The 17056-nt window shown below is 44.1% G+C and overlaps 1 long non-coding RNA gene across 1 annotated transcript; it reads left to right on the top strand.

The window, feature by feature from the left end:
- Positions 1-228: 228 nt before the first annotated feature.
- LOC142929364 (uncharacterized) lies at positions 229-7422 on the top strand. Its single transcript, XR_012945657.1, has 3 exons — positions 229-651; positions 3733-3930; positions 6956-7422. It is a non-coding gene; the product is annotated as an uncharacterized LOC142929364 (long non-coding RNA).
- The last annotated feature ends 9634 nt before the right edge of the window (positions 7423-17056 follow it).

Below are 17056 nucleotides of genomic sequence, written 5' to 3' on the forward strand. Positions count from 1 at the left end.
GTGGTTTGACAAAGGTTTGTTTATCATAATAATACTGATTCTACTACAATAAAGCCAAAAGGTGTCTCCCTGGTCCTACAATAAGTGGGTGGAATGTTCCTCATCTTTATTGGCGGCCCAGGTGGAGCCAGTGGTGGCAACTCCACCTTCGTCATGGCAGTACGCTGTCACTCCGAAGAGGCAAGCCACCACTTTTGGGTTCCCACGGGGGGGCACCCGTGTCGTCGCAGCGAGAGGAGGGAGCAGGACCGGAGAGGGAGCACGTTGACTCGGAGTCGAACTCAGCCGCTCTCGCTCTGAAATCACAGCGCAACCAACCGAACTGCTCTGCAGTGTCCTGCCGCGTGTCCTCGCCTAAGTGCTCGTGGGTGGCACGCGCGAGCCGGGCGTGCGTGCCACCCACGAGTTGGCGTCGTGGGTCTGCGGCTCTCATTGGCTACCTCCTCCTGGGAGGCGGCTCCGGCTTTGGCACGGTGGCACGGGGGCAGGGGTTTTGGCACGGTGGCACGGGCTTTGGCACGGTGGGACGGTGACACGGCCTTTGGCACGGGGACGCGGCACGGTGGCACGGCCTGTGGCACGGTGGCACGGGTTGCCAGGAGGCGCAACCTGCCGTGTTTCATTCACGGGCGAAATGGACGACCTGGCAAGGTGAGCGCGGCAAAGACGCCCGTAGCATTTCCCAGGCAGTCGCCGCGTTCGATTGAATGTTCGATGTACACGGGCTGCAGGGTTATTGCACTGACTTGGTGGTAAGCGCACTGCGCTTCGAACACGGCGACCTGAGTTTGAATCCTGGCCGCGGCTAACGCCATTGGCGAGTGAGATCTAAAGCGTGGCTGGGTCCTCCCCCACTGCAGTAACCCTGGCCCATCAGCTCGGTGGAGTCTGGTGAAACAAGCGCAGTGGCCGACGCGGAGTGGTCGGCCTTCATGCGGCAGTGCATTGGAAGACTTTTGCTGTTTTTTTCCTGGATTTTTTCTGTTGCGTCTCTTGTTCATGTTTTTGTTTTGTTGTGGTTGCACCCGAGTCAAGAGCCGCATGGTTCACAGGGTGACACCTAATAAATTAAACTGAAGAAGCTGTAACTTATAGTAATAGGTTTTACCCTTTTAAACTGGCACAAAAACTGACACCTTTATTCAAGGCATCATGTTTGCGATAACCACAACACAAGCAGTCAAAATGCAAACAAAAGAGACAACTCTGATAATAATATGCACTGTCCTTGATTTGATTGGTCCACACCCGAGACGGCTTTTCTTAGAGCCTAGTCTCCACTGGTGTTGGACCAGATGACGCCAAAAGGCGTACAACTCAAAAACAGCGCACTATCAGAGTATTGAAGGCTCGGGGTGAGCATTTACATTATGAGACCTCCTTTGCCAGTAACAAGATATAGTAATAGGCTTTACCCTTTTTAACTGGCACAAAACTGACACCTTTATTCAAGGAATCATGTTTGCAATAACCACAACACAAGCAGTCAAAATGCAAACAAAAGAGACAACTCTGATAATAATATGCACTGTCCTTGAATTTGATGCCTTGAATGAAGATGTCAGTTTTTGTGCCAGTTAAAAATGGTAAAACCTATTACTATATCTTGTTACTGGCAAAGGAGGTCTCATAATTTAAAAGCTGTAACTTGCTTTGGTGGGTCTGAGCGTTGTGGTCTCATTGCTCATTCAGCGAGCGGCTTCTGCAAAGCTGCCCCAAGCCCCTCCTAGGTCGTCCCAGCCTCAAATGGGTACACGGTGCAGTGTGCGCGGCATAGCAGCTGCAGTCCATCACTTTTGAGTCCAGCGATGGTGGATCGCATACGAATGTATGAGGGGAGGGGAGTTTCCCTGCCCACCTCACCCTAGACGGGAATCAAACTCATGGCGCGAACTCCATCCGTGCATCGCCGCTCGAACCTGGAGCCGGAGCGCCACCACCGCCACCCGACCACCCTCGCATGATGGAAGATCATTTGTTCGCGATCACAACACAATTCACGCAGGGTAATGGTACACTCACGGTAATGACTCTGGCTAAGGTAGAAAAAGAAACCCCATTAAGTCAATGTCGACGCTTTCTGTAAGCGTTACACGGAAGACACTCCGCTTCAGGATGATTCTAAATCGGGCGACTAAACCCTTCCGCCACTCCAGCTGATCTCGTGAATCTCCCCGCTGATTGTATATTGTTTGCTGATACCCGCGTATGCGATGGCTCAATGTTCGGGATTAAATGAAGGCCGCCGGTAGACATCAAAGACAGCGCCCCCCCCCCCACCCTTTAATTTTATTGAAATGGCAGCGATTCACCGCTTAACGGCCCAGATGTCGTTACCATCGGAGAGAGCTCGCATGTGGCGTGGTTTGTAACACTTCTGAAGTTGTCTTTCACACTTCGCTTGCTAAATTGGGTTCCAGCACACGGTCACGAACTTAGTTCATCTTGCGGGATGGGGCAAGTCGCTTGCTCCGTGCGACGCCTCTGAAAGTGGAGCGGCCTCAAAACTCCGCGTCCCGAGCGGCGATGTCGCGGCGCTCGGCGCGCTTTGACAGGCGTTCCTGGGGGCCGTCTGGAACGCTCTGCCGTCCGATATTAGGCAGCCACTGGAGCTATGGACTTTTACATCGTCTAGATTGAACACTCATTTCTTTATAACTGATTTTTTTTGGCTACGTACGGTGCGAAAGAAGTTCAACATAGGTACACGCGTCTCCGCAATCGGCTCTTCAAAACATACGCCAGGCAGGTGGGGGGCTGTGTGGGGGGCTGTGTGGGGCTGGATGCAGCAATGCACGAAGTTCGAGTGAGGTGGCGGTCCCAATGTCGCGAGACCCCCCCCACTCCCTTGTGGAAATAAACTAAAACTCTCGTCATTGTCTCGGCGATGCCGGGCAAACAACACGTGTTGGGGTTGCCTTGTGTACAGTTTGACTTGTGTACAGTTTGACTTGTGTACAGTTTTACTGTTTGTCGGGTCTGCTGTGCCTTCTAAAAACGTAAATAAATAAAAACGGCTGATGAGGTCCTGTGGGCGTTCCCCGTGTCTGTTTTAATCCAACGCAGAGTAGCACACTGATTATACGAAGAGATGGATAGTTCTACCGGAAAAAAAGCATTGGGTATTGATTCGTAAGATGTTTACGAGTTCGGGCGAGTTTTCAACTGGAACAACTTTTTGTTCCTGTTAATCTTTGCCGTTTGCAATCTCTGCATATATCCACCCTGCCGCGATCCGAGGATTTACGCAGTGACAAAGACAATTGAACAAAATGCGTAAAATGGGGAGAGATGCATGTTTCGAATTACACCGAGAGACAGAAAACAGAACACGTGAATCGGAGAAAAAAACAATTTCGAGACATCGCTTTGGCTGTGGATTGAGATTGCTACTTATTTATCGAGTCCCACGCGAAGTCGCCTGACTTTTTTTAAAACGAGGGACCTGCCGATGTGTTTGGCTAATTCATGATGAGTTGTAATTAATATGCAAGTGAAAGGAATTCTAGATTTAAAGCTTTCGTGACTGCTAGGATCCATACTCTTTGGTTCTATTGTTATTTTATTTTTTACCTATGTGACTTTACCCAATAGAACCAAAGAGTAAGTGAAAGGAAAACAAAGCACCCGAAGAAAAGCCACGCACACAAGGGTGCAACGCTCGATCCCCATACAGATGGAAACAGATGGTGATTGATCCACTTGCTGTACTGCCTTCTCCTGGCGAGCCAGGGTACGGCAGCTTCTCGACGCCCACGGGAAGGGAGTTTCACAACAACGTCTTCTGTGCGTGATCCACCAAGAGAAGTAAGGAAGTTGGGCATAGGCAGGGTGCATTACAGCTCGGAGGGATGGTGGGCCGCTGGTCGAGACTGGTGACGGACTGGCAGGCAAAGGAGGGAACGTGCCCAAGAGGCCGTCCACCACGAGGTCAGCGCACGTGCGGAAACCAGATGGAGTGCGTCATTGCAGGAGCACGAAGTTTGATGGTGGCTCGAGGAGGCCTTCATTTAGTTGTGTAAAGATAATGACGCTATAACGACCATAATGATTTGCTGTTGGTTGATGCGCTGGCGACCAGGCACATGCACACACCTCGGCCTGAAACGAGACGCCACGCGATCTTCCCGAGGTACGATCGTCGTCCCCACGGGACAGATCGCTTCGCTGTCATCTCTGCAGGATGGGGAGGGCTGGGTGGTTAGCGTGTTGGGGTCAGTGTTACAACTGGGAATCCTACTGACTCTGTGTGTCTCAGAATGATAAGGGTTCAGAGATGTTTCAGAGCTCTGTGTATATAAAACGCGTGGCGCTTTCACCCAGGATTCATTACTGCCAAAGGAGATGAACGCCGGACCACGCGGAATTTAGCTTCAGGGGCATGTTGTCTTCCTAGCAGAATGGCTGTAAATTTAAACTTGTAAGAATGATTACATAATAATCATCATTGACAGGCAATTGTCGATACACTGCTGGGTAAAGGCCTTCCCACGTCGTGTCAGTCATTGATATTCTATGACCATACTTCACCATGTTGGTCAGTACGGGTTGGTAAAGGGGTGGGTGGGGAGGGAGAGGCCCAGGATTGGGTCAGACATCACTCGCCACTGATGTTCGCCGTGGCTGAAATTTTACTCGGGTTATTCAGTTCGTCACGAAGTGTACTAATTATTGCACCACTGATCCACCGTGGATTTAAAATTAATCCACAGTATATGTGGTATTTATTACAACTTCAGAGGCACCCTCTGATGGTCCAGAAGCGTGAATGTCAACGCCGCTCGGACGGGTCGTGCAGTGAATCGAGCATAGCACTGTGTGTTTAAGAGCCACGAGTTTGTTTGTGATGGACGACGCACGCCATCATCCCCCCGGGGTCTTTGTGATGGGACGACGCACCCCATAATCCTCCCGGGGTCTTTGTGATGGGACGACGCACCCCATCATCCCCCGGGGCCTCTGTGATGGGACGACGCACGCCATCATCTCCCCGTGGTTACGAAAACTTAGCACCAATTAGTGGGAAGTCGGCGATCGTCGTTCCGAGGGCTCAGTCCGACCCCTCTGCGCGAATGTGGAAGCTTCACCGCTGGATACAGAGAGGTAGACAGCAGGGAGGTGCATCAGCCTCTCTTACTCCTTTCGAATTTGAAACCAATTTGACTTTGCTTTGACCTGTGTCTGTGAGTATGCCTCTTTATCCGTGATTAAAATTGCAATTGCGTATTGAGTTCTCGTGCAATCATCATGGAAGTGGCTGCGCTGAGACCACCCTACTCTCTGTTTACAGTGAGGGGAAAAAAGTATTTGATCCCCTGCTGATTTTGTACGTTTGCCCACTGACAAAGAAATGATCAGTCTATAATTTTAATGGTAGGTTTATTTGAACGGTGAGAGATAGAATAACAACAAAAATCCAGAAAAACGCATGTCAAAAATGTTATAAATTGATTTGCATTTTAATGAGGGAAATAAGAATTTGACCCCTCTGCAAAACATGACTTAGTACTTGGTGGCAAAACCCTTGTTGGCAATCACAGAGGTCAGACGTTTCTTGTAGTTGGCCACCAGGTTTGCACACATCTCAGGAGGGATTTTGTCCCACTCCTCTTTGCAGATCTTCTCCAAGTCATTAAGGTTTCGAGGCTGACGTTTGGCAACTCGAACCTTCAGCTCCCTTCACAGATTTTCTATGGGATGAAGGTCTGGAGACTGGCTAGGCCACTCCAGGAGCTTAATGTGCTTCTTCTTGAGCCACTCCTTTGTTGCCTTGGCCATGTGTTTTGGGTCATTGTCATGCTGGAATACCCATTCACGACCCATTTTCAATGCCCTGGCTGAGGGAAGGATGTTCTCACCCAAGATTTGACGGTACATGGCCCCGTCCATCGTCCCTTTGATGCGGTGAAGTTGTCCTATCCCCTTAGCAGAAAAACACCCCCAAAGCATAATGTTTCCACCTCCATGTTTGACGGTGGGGATGGTGTTCTTGGGGTCATAGGCAGCATTCCTCCTCCTCCAAACTTGGCGAGTTGAGTTGATGCCAAAGAGCTCCATTTTGGTCTCATCTGACTACAACACTTTCACCCAGTTGTCCTCTGAATCATTCAGATGTTCATTGGCAAACTTCAGACGGGCATGTATATGTGCTTTCTTGAGCACGGGGACCTTGCGGGCACTGCAGGATTTCAGTCCTTCATGGCGTAGTGTGTTACCAATTGTTTTCTTGGTGACTATGGTCCCAGCTGCCTTGAGATAATTGACAAGATCCTCCCGTGTAGTTCTGGGCTGATTCCTCACCGTTCTCATGATCATTGCAACTCCACGAGGTGAGATCTTGCATGTAGCTTCAGGCCGAGGGAGATTGACAGTTCTTTTGTGTTTCTTCCATTTGCGAATAATCGCACCAACTGTGGTCACCTTCTCACCAAGCTGCTTGGCAATGGTCTTTTAGCCCATTCCAGCCTTGTGTAGGTCTACAATCTTGTCCCTGACATCCTTGGAGAGCTCTTTGGCCTTGGCCATGGTGGAGAGTTTGGAATCTGATTGATTGCTTCTGTGGACAGGTGTCTTTTATACAGGTAACAAGCTGAGATTAGGAGCACTCCCTTTAAGAGTGTGCTCCTAATCTCAGCTCGTTACCTGTCTAAAAGACACCTGGGAGCCAGATATCTGATTGAGAGGGGATCAAATGCTTATTTCCCTAATTAAAATGCAAATCAATTTATACATTTTTGACATGCGTTTTTCTGGATTTTGTTGTTGTTATTCTGTCTCTCACTGTTCAAATAAACCTACCATTATAATTATAGACTGATAATTTATTTGTCAGTGGGCAAACGTACAAAATCAGCAGGGGATCAAATACTTTTTTTCCCTCACTGTATGATCCATTTTGGTTCTTAATCCCAGAGGGATAATTTAATCTGATCCTTCGATGTGTGTGTGTGTGTAGGGAGGGGGTCTCAGAGGTGCCAGCGACGACGTTGACACAGACACCGGGCTACCCAACCCATAATTCACCCGTGTCAACGAGGGCACCACGGACTGCGCGAGTGTCACCTCGTGTGCCCGTGTAAACAATGCGTTAGTAACAATGCAATACAAGCTCCATGTATTTAGTGTCTGATATTGCAGTTACATTTCGGGGTGCTGTCATAATAAGAGGAAATTCCCAGTACGGGAGAACCACTGAAAAAAAGTGCGAATATATATACATTTATAGTACAGGGTGGCCCAATAGTCAGAACGCCCTCACCCTAACCCACTGTGCAAAGGTTGACACTGGATTTTGAGAGAAGGATCTTGATGCGGTTGGTAGGCGTGCAAGCTCTGTAACAATGTATCAGTCCATCGATTACAATTGTCTACCACACTCACAACATATGCATCGAGTCGTCTATTAAAAAAAAATTCATTTCAATTCGGATACATGATCTTGTATGCGGCGGAGTTGTGGCGCAATGGTGAGTGCACTTGGCTGTGAATCTGGTGACCTGAGTTCGGTTCCCAGCCAAGGCTAACATCAACGGTGAGTGATATCTGAACCGGTCTTGGAATTCATCCTTCACAAACCGGCACTGACCAGCGAGGTGAAGTATGGTCCAAACAACCCCCAATACTGACAGCATGTGGATAGGCTGTATATAAAGTTTGACACCAGTAAACAGCAACAACAACAATGACGACGTGTGACCTACTGACACTCGCACAGGGCCGTCCACAGTGGGGTACGGAGCCCAGGGCAAGCCTCGCCGTGTGCCCCCCCCCCCCGTCGACGCCTTCAAACTAAACCTGGGGTGTTGTATCTGACACCATCGTGACGTCGAAGCGCGGGGCCCCCCAACGCGCAGGGACCGGGGCGACCGCCCCAATTCGCCGTGTACCCTCGGACCGGCTATGGACACGGCTATGCACACCACATACTACGCGTGTTGTGTGTTGTGTGTGATCCATTCACGTGACCCCCCACAACAGCCACTAAAAAAAATACATTCACCCCGACAGCGGCTTGAGGAGCGTTTATGGTGCTGGTTTAGTTCCCCAAGGGAACTGTCTGGCAGTCGTTTGGAGTCACTGGCGACGTCTCTCGTGCGCGACTTCGTGGAAAGCCACCGCTCTCCGGCGCTCTGCTGAACATCGAACGGTCGTCGATCCGAATTTTTCCCCGGCTGGGCCCTCCGTGATGGGGATTCATTGCACCCGTGCTTGGCTGCACTTTTTCTATAACGCGACGATCGACTGAAGGATAATGTCTGCGGCAAGCTTGACAGGTGACACGACCCCTGAGTTCACGCAATCCACGGCGCCTCTGATGATGCCCCCCCCACTCCTCCTCTCTCGCTCTCTGTGGCAATTAGTCAGAATTCTTGACTTTGGTCGAATGGACCTCGTCTCGTCCGCGATGTCCTAGTAAACACGCCAGCGTTGGGCCAGCGTTGGGAGTGTGGTTGGAGCCACAATAGAGGTTTTAGGGGTTAGATCGCGTAAATATATAAATGCTGTGTCGTTAAAACCCGCCACCACCCGACACAGACAACTAGTAAGGGTTGTCGCGTAAACAGAACGTGGCCATTTCGTCACTAGTACAGCACACCAGTGTGTTGGAGAGCCAAGCCACGACATTTACAATCTGAGTACGACGTTTCACCAGTAATTACCACTAGCGTCATCAGGCGACAGCCAGATTTGTGGAGAAGTCCTCCTGTTTCGTTCCTGATATAGAGGCGTTGATGTGGTGGCCATAAAATCCCGCTTGTCCATAAAAGCCCCACACAAAGATAATACAAAGATTCATAGATGTGTTCGGGGCTGCGAACATCAGGAAGGAGAGGATGAGTTTCATCGTATTCCGTGCCTCTGGTACAACATATGCCTTGAAGCGGTTTTTTTACGGAAGGTATTTGACATGCTGAAGCGGTGTGATCCAGTCCGAGCAACCAACAGGGTGTCCTCTCGCAGGGAATGATGCGACCGCACAGAGTGTTGGCATCGATCCTGAGACGTCTCAATTCCCACGGGAGTTGTTGCGTTGCTGCCGCGCCAGCAGTGGACAGGCCGGCCACACCGGCAAAGTCTCCCTGCGAGGTGCGCGCTCCGATCGTGCCGCGTGCCATCTCAACTCGGCCCCCGTTGTGCCCTGTCTAAGTAATGAACTCGGTAATGTCGCAGGCAATCTTGGCTGTGACCCCGACACACACGGCACTGGGACCTGACGTGCTAAGTCAAAGTGCCTTGTCCGTCCCACCCCAGGCCAGCAGATAGGCCTTACGCTGAGAGGGTGGAGCTGGTTATAGCCGGTAATGAATCCGCTGAATCTGGTGGTGGTTCATGGCCCCAGGTCGAAGAGGCTAGCACGTGATCATGGGAGCGTGGGTGGGGAGCGGTGGCACAGCGGTTAGCGCGCAAGCTACAAACCCGGAGACCCAAGTTCATATTACTGCTCACGGCCAACATCAGTGACGATTATATAAACCGGTCCTGGGCCTCTCCTAGGTTGACTCAGCTTTAAATGAGTACTTGTGATGTGTAAATATTGCCATTGGGGAGACAAAGGCGGCCGGGCGTGGTGCTGGCCACCAACTCCCTTGTGTGTCGTTCTGGCCTTCATATGTGCTACTCGCTAACACCACTTGCCTCAAAGTCTGTAAAGGCTATACGGGGAACCTTTGTCTTGTGGGTGAAACCACTGAGAAATTGGGAAATGCTGGAAAGTGGCTTCGTCATCAGCGCTTCTCCCCCTAACAGGCGAACGCAGCTTCCCAGGAGAACTGGCTGTCCGATTAGCACGGGTGGCTACGTACGGTGCGAAAGAAGTTCAACAAACATACGTGCGTTGTCTGCTGAGACTTGAGCACTGGTCAGAATCATCATCATCATCACCACTAGCCACACTCCCCCTGTGTGCTCCAAATATCAGTTCCTCTAGTCCGAGTCGACTCTAATAGATGATGATCTTTGACACGGACAACTGAGAATACGGCGCGTGCAGTTCCCTGGTGCCGCAGCTCGCGATAGGAACAACGCTGTCTGCTGCGAGCAACAATAACAGCATCGCCACCATCAACACAACAATCGTCGTCGTCGTCAGCCACGAGAAATCCACTGCTGGGCGAAGGCCTCCTGGTTGGGCGAAGGCCTCCTGGTTGTGCGGCGTGTTGTTCGGGGTGATGTCCGACGTTTTGCTGCACATGCCGGGAGCTTCTCCAGGAACTGAATTCAGCTGCTGCCGAAGCCGCACAACACGCAAATTTAAGAGGCGACGCAGTCCTAGATTTGAAGCTTTCGTGACTGCAAGGATTCATACTCTTTGGTTTTATTCGGTAAAGTCACGTAGATAAAATAAAACAAAATAAAAGAAAATAATTAAGTTAAAAATAATTAAATTAATTAAATTATTTTCTTTTGTTTGATTTTATCTACGTGACTTTACCGAATACAACCAAAGAGTATGTGGGCTACGCAGTCGCCGAATAATATCATTGCCTCGATGTGCTGCTTTGATTTCATACATTGAGATTGGCCCAGCGTTTTGGGATTATGGGAAGATTAATATGCATACGCTATTGGATTTTTTTAAATGAAATATATAATGAGACCATTTAGCAACAATACGTATAAACATTAAGGACGGTCACTAAACTTGTTCGTTTTTGTGAAATTAATGTGACGTTGATGTTTATCGCCTGTTTTTGCGCACCTGAAGGAATGCTTTTAAGCTAAATAAAAACAGTCACTTCCAATGCTCTCTTCGTTATTACTGTAAGTGTAATGTGCAGAGAGATGTTCCCTTGCTGGAGCTCAGCTCACCACTCCTGCCTGCTGGGAGAGGGAATGAGATACACTCTGCTTAAAATAACAACAACAACAACAACCATAAAACCCCCAAGTGAAATAGACAATGTCAATGATTGTTAACACGTAACCACTGCTACTACACTCATGTGTATGCAGTTGCATGCCTGCATTCAGATGTGGTATACTACGAAGTTGGACAGGCCACTTACATATGTATGTATGGATATATACACTACGCCCTCCCGCTTTCTCTTATGAATAAAGTACAAATCTTGGCTTACGTGCGCCCATCAATATCACAACGACTTGCGCTGATATGATGCGAGTTCACGCCAGGGATCGCGTGTCCGCTTCGATAAGCAGAACAGCGTGTCCCATTAGAATCTACGGGACATATAACGCACCCTGCCAGAAAATGTGTTTTTTTTTACGTCTGCCTAAAAATTGTGTTGTTTATTTATTTATTTATTTTGAGCGCGATCTTCCCTCCGATGCGTTTGTGGCTCCGCGCAGCTCGGCACCTCGCGCTGCAAACCTCGCTACAGGATCTAGACGCAGCGCTCGCCCTGAAGGAGCTCCCAGCGCCGCCAACAAGAAGCCCCGCGCGCGGCGACATATCGGAGCGACGTTCCAACTCTTTGCTTTGCTAATATGAGGCATGCGGCTTGAGGAGCGAGGGCGCAGAGTTCTAATGACTCCACCCGCCCACCCCATTTCCCTTCCCAACTCTGTGCCCAACGCCGCCGTTGCCAATGGTGATCGGAATGCGTCGTGGGCCCGTCCAGGTGCTCGTGAGGATTGATAATTATCGCAGAGCCCCGGTAATGAGGTCGTTATCTGGCAGCGAAGGATGGCCGTGAACTGCGCAGCAGACCTCATGATGCTTAATTGGACTCATCCGGGATGTCTGGAAGATTCTCTCGGAAAACAAACCTCCCTCCTCCCCTCTTCCCCTGACTTGAATGAGCGCCGATAAAAATACTCCACGATGCATTCCTCAACCCTTAACCCCTTCGTTTCCCCAGCTTTGTGTTGTTGATGCAATGAAAACAAAATGACCCCACGATCAGCTGTCAGTTCTCCCCGGGTATTTTGTCTTGTGTGCTAGCAGTTAAGAAACTTTGATTTGAGGTTGGTGGAACACGCAGGCTATGACAGTTTGCGGATTCAGCACTCGATCATTGTCAGAGGTGAAAGCTTGATGGAGGGAGTCCTCGAATGAAGGAAGTGGGATCGACATTACTACCAAGAGGCGCGAAAGGAAATATGTTGGTTGATGTCTTGAAGGAGGGACGTGGAACCACAGTGAATCAAGAAGAAAGCTCAATATCAGGACAAGTTGGATCAATATATTTGGAACCCTTATTGCCAGTATTGTATCGAGATTATTCAAAATGCTTGACCCGTTCTGGCATAAATGCAGGAGGTGTTAAGATGTTTAAACACCAAATAGACACACCCATTACAAGCCTCCATAAAGCACACATGCTTGTGGCAAAACATGCAAACACACGCACGCTGTGATGATGTGAGCATTGTCCTTAGAACTGATTGGCCTACAGTACGATGTAAACACCGAGGCATGAATAGCTCGGGTGAGGCAGTGATATCGATGGGACCCTTATAGAACGACGTTGCACATGGCCTGTAGTGTAATGCAGTTGATTGATGCTTGGCATAGAACGATTTCGCTGCATAACGATTGCATTACCATGATTTGGGTAAATATTAAACTAAGAAAGCGCTCCTGTCACCGCTTCAATATGTTTATCCAGTAATAATACAGTCACAATAATAACACAGTAATACATTCACAATAATAACACAATAATAACACAATAATAGTCACAATAATAACACAATAATACAGTCACAATAATAACACAATAATACAGTCACAATAATAACAGAATAACACAGTCACAATAATAACACAATAATACAGTCACAATAATAACATAATAATGCAGTCACAATAATAACACAATAATACATTCACAATAACAACACAGTAATACATTCACAATAATAACACAATAATACAGTCACAATAATAACACAATAATACAGTCACAATAATAACACAATAAAATAGTCACAATAATAACACAATAATAAAGTCACAATAATAACACAGTAATACAGTCACAATAACAACACAGTAATACATTCACAATAATAACACAGCAATACAGTCACAATAATAACACAGTAATACAGTCACAATAATAACACAGTAATACAGTCACAATAATAACACAATAATACAGTCACAATAATAACAGAATAACACAGTCACAATAATAACACAATAATACAGTCACAATAATAACATAATAATGCAGTCACAATAATAACACAATAATACATTCACAATAACAACACAGTAATACATTCACAATAATAACACAATAATACAGTCACAATAATAACACAATAATACAGTCACAATAATAACACAATAAAATAGTCACAATAATAACACAATAATAAAGTCACAATAATAACACAGTAATACAGTCACAATAACAACACAGTAATACATTCACAATAATAACACAGTAATACAGTCACAATAATAACACAGTAATACAGTCACAATAATAACACAGTAATACATTCACAATAATAACGCAATAATACAGTCACAATAACAACACAATAATACAGTCACAATAATAACACAATAATACAGTCACAATAATAACACAATAATACAGTCACAATAATAACACAATAATACAGTCACAATAATAACACAATAATACAGTCACAATAATAACACAATAAAACAGTCACAATATTAACACAATAATAAAGTCACAATAATAACACAGTAATACAGTCACAATAACAACACAGTAATACATTCACAATAATAACACAGTAATACAGTCACAATAATAACACAGTAATACAGTCACAATAATAACACAATAATACAGTCACAATAATAACACAATAATACAGTCACAATAATAACACAATAATACAGTCACAATAATAACACAGTAATACAGTCACAATAATAACACAGTAATACAGTCACAATAATAACACAATAATACAGTCAAAATAATAGCACAATAATACAGTCACAATAATAACACAATAATACAGTCACAATAATAACACAATAATACAGTCACAATAATAACACAATAATACAGTCACAATAATATCACAATAACACAGTAACAATAATAACACAATAATACAGTCACAATAATAACACAATAATACAGTCACAATAACAACACAGTAATACATTCACAATAATAACACAGTAATACAATCACAATAATAACGCAGTAATACATTCACAATAATAACACAATAATACAGTCACAATAAGAACACAATAATACAGTCACAATAATAACACAATAATACAGTCACAATAATAACACAATAATACAGTCACAATAATAACACAATAATACAGTCACAATAATAACACAATAATACAGTCACAATAATAGCACAATAATACAGTCACAATAATAACGCAATAATACAGTTACAATAATAACACAATAATACGGTCACAATAATAACACAATAATACAGTCACAATAATATCACAATAACACAGTCACAATAATAACACAATAATACAGTCACAATAATAACACAATAATACAGTCACAATAACACAGTAATACATTCACAATAATAACACAGTAATACAATCACAATAATAACACAATAATACAGTCACAATAATAACACAATAATACAGTCACAATAATAGCACAATAATACAGTTACAATAATAACACAATAATACAGTCACAATAATAACACAATAATACAGTCACAATAATAACACAATAATACAGTCACAATAATAACACAATAATACAGTCACAATAATAACACAATAATACAGTCACAATAACACAGTAATACATTCACAATAATAACACAGTAATACAATCACAATAATAACACAATAATGCATTCACAATAATAACACAATAATACAGTCACAATAATAACACAATAATACAGTCACAATAATAACACAATAATACAGTCACAATAATAACACAATAATACAGTCACAATAATAACACAATAATACAGTCACAATAACAACACAGTAATACAGTCACAATAATAACACAATAATACAGTCACAATAAGAACACAATAATACAGTCACAATAATAACACAATAATACAGTCACAATAATAGCACAATAATACAGTCACAATGATAACGCAATAATACAGTTACAATAATAACACAATAATACGGTCACAATAATAACACAATTATACAGTCACAATAATATCCCAATAACACAGTCACAATAATAACACAATAATACAGTCACAATAATAACACAATAATACAGTCACAATAACACAGTAATACATTCACAATAATAACACAGTAATACAATCACAATAATAACGCAGTAATACATTCACAATAATAACACAATAATACAGTCAGAATAATAACACAATAATACAGTCACAATAATAACACAATAATACAGTCACAATAACAACACAGTAATACAGTCACAATAATAACACAATAATACAGTCACAATAATAACACAATAATACAGTCACAATAATAACACAATAATACAGTCACAATAATAACACAATAATACAGTCACAATAATAACACAATAATACAGTCACAATAACAACACAGTAATACATTCACAATAATAACACAGTAATACATTCACAATAATAACGCAATAATACAGTCACAATAATAACACAATAATACAGTCACAATAACAACACAGTAATACATTCACAATGATAACACAATAATACAGTCACAATAATAACACAATAATACAGTCACAATAATAACACAGTAATACATTCACAATAATAACGCAATAATACAGTCACAATAATAACACAATAATACAGTCACAATAACAACACAGTAATACATTCACAATGATAACACAATAATACAGTCACAATAATAACACAATAATACAGTCAAAATAATAACACAATAATACAGTCACAATAATAACACAATAATACAGTCACAATAATAACACAATAATACAGGCACAATAATAACACAATAATACAGTCACAATAATAACACAATAATACAGTCTCAATAATAATACAGTCACAATAATAATACAGTCACAATAATAACACACTAATACAGTCACAATAATAACACAATAATACAGTCACAATAATAACACAATAATACAAACACAGTAATAATAATAACAGAGTAAAAATTATACAAACACAATAAGACAAACACTGACGAAGAAAGCTTTTGACGGCTTATTGCCAATGTGTTTCACACACTGGCCGTGCGAGAACACATGTTAGAAAATAAGAGACCATACAGTGCAACGCCCCTTATCCGATTGTGATGTGGTGGACAGATCCTATCGCCTGCGTTTATCTGCACAAAATGACTCCTTTCATCCAGCGCGTTAAAATCGGATTAGCATGGGTACCGTGCGTGGCCAAGGTGCAGCCCTGCAACTGCTTGTCTGGGCCACTGCTGGTGGAACAGCCTCCACTTCGGGGAGCGCTAGAGAGCTCTTCTAGACGCTTGAAGGTATTTGGACTACCCATCCCCACTGGCGAGGCATCTTCGAAGCGGTGCATGTACCCAATTTTTACATCACAATCTGAATATGTATTCATACTGCAGGAAGAATCTGATGATCTATAAAGCTCTTTTTCACAGATTTCCAGTCGTGGCTAGTGGTCACCCATCCAAGCACTATACAGGCTTAATCCTAAATTATTATTTTTCCGGATGATTTAAGCAGCGTAAAGTAGCTGTAGATATAAATGTATTATTTTAATTACATTTCACATGTTTTGCATTGGGTATAATAGGTAACTGTACATTCTTTAAATCAGTGCGCCGCATTGGAAGTTTCTTAAATGTAATTAGAAAATAGAACACAGATAGATACCTTTGTAACCGATGCAATTATATTCACTGCGAACAGATAAACAAAAGTAATGATAAAGTAAAACAAAACTCACATCCTGTGTTTATTTACGCATGGTTCGTGATATCTAATACTATAATAATGATTGTGCTCAACAACTGTTTGTAAATCCACTGCTGGATGAAGTCCCCCACATGCAATCTCTGTCCTGGGGGATGTTTGACCCTACTTCACCAGGCTGGCTCATTGCAGGTTGATTGAAGAGGGTTCCAGGCAGGTTCAGATATCACTTGGCCTGGAACTGAACTCGGGTTCGTTGGATTCAGAGCGCG

Source organism: Petromyzon marinus, chromosome 30, assembly GCF_048934315.1.
Source record: "Petromyzon marinus isolate PM22_M1 ecotype Great Lakes invasive population chromosome 30, UKy_Petmar_22M1.pri1.0, whole genome shotgun sequence".
Lineage (NCBI taxonomy): Eukaryota > Metazoa > Chordata > Hyperoartia > Petromyzontiformes > Petromyzontidae > Petromyzon > Petromyzon marinus.